Genomic DNA, 1,068 nt, shown 5'->3' with positions numbered 1-1,068 from the left:
AGGTGAGGTAATAAAGGTTACAAGTGAGGGAGGAGTGATTATAATAACTGGGGGAGAGACTGTAGTGTGAGAGGCTGTGATTGTAATGTGAGAGATTGCACTTGATGTGGTGAGGCTTCAGGATGCATAAGGTGGAGTAATTTGCAGCCATGGAACAGGAAACAAAGGGGTGATATGTTCCTTACCCATCGAGTCCATGAGCAGTGATTAAAATGTTTTTGCCAAATATATCTTGTCCTCTTCACCACCTCGTTGTTATTGAGTTTCCAGAGGCCGAGGAAACACAGATGAAATGTGTTCAAAAGAACTTGTTAAAATTGAGGCATAAAGCTTTTTAAATGCTTCTACAAAACGACTTATCTCCTAATTAGTCACGCCCTTCTCCCACCTCAACACATCTCACGGTGAACTAAAAATGGGCGGGTTCTCAACAGGTTGGGTGCTACTTGGAGTTTTGCAAACTTTAAGTTTTCAACATAGCCGAATCCACATTTGTAGACAGGTTAATATGAGCCCCTCTGAACTCCATACTCCAGTGGTGCCTGTACTTTCCTTTAAGTGTTAGTTTTGGCAGCACATAAACTAAAATTGGAACGATACAGTGAAGATTAGTGTGACTCCTGCATAAGGATGACACACAAATTTGTGGCGTTCCACACTTTGGTCCTCTTGAGGCACAGTGGTAGTATCCCTATTACTGGACTGGGAGGCCTGGGTTCAAGTCCCACCTGCTGCAGAGGTACGTTATAGCATCTCTGAACAGCTGGTTAGAAGAATAGGTTAAATAAAAAAAGAAAACAAATTCCAACCATTTTTCAGTTTCCTTCAGTCAAAAAAGAGTGCCTTGCTAATTACGTTAAATTCACATCATAAACATTTCTGTAGAATACAGTGAGTCCTTCTTTTATCACAAGATTTGATTATTCAAAGTAAGTGGAATCTTCAACAGCTGCTCCCAGACCTTGTGATGCCAAGCTGAGTCATTTATAGCTGTTAAACTCTGCTTACTATCTGCTGCCTCTGTTGTCTGTAAATGCCTTTAACGCTTATATTCCTCAGTGAGCAACT

General features: G+C 41.0%; 1 non-coding gene across 1 annotated transcript; it reads left to right on the top strand.

Annotated features, from left to right (window-relative positions):
- Positions 1-558: 558 nt before the first annotated feature.
- LOC125484964 lies at positions 559-665 on the top strand. Its single transcript, XR_007263751.1, has one exon. It is a non-coding gene; the product is annotated as a U6 spliceosomal RNA (small nuclear RNA).
- The last annotated feature ends 403 nt before the right edge of the window (positions 666-1,068 follow it).

The sequence above is a fragment of the Rhincodon typus genome, chromosome 1 (genome assembly GCF_021869965.1).
Source record: "Rhincodon typus isolate 14 chromosome 1, sRhiTyp1.1, whole genome shotgun sequence".
NCBI classification, from domain to species: domain Eukaryota; kingdom Metazoa; phylum Chordata; class Chondrichthyes; order Orectolobiformes; family Rhincodontidae; genus Rhincodon; species Rhincodon typus.
The sequence above is the reverse complement of the archived record's forward strand: the minus strand, read 5'-3'. Positions and strand labels throughout refer to the sequence as shown.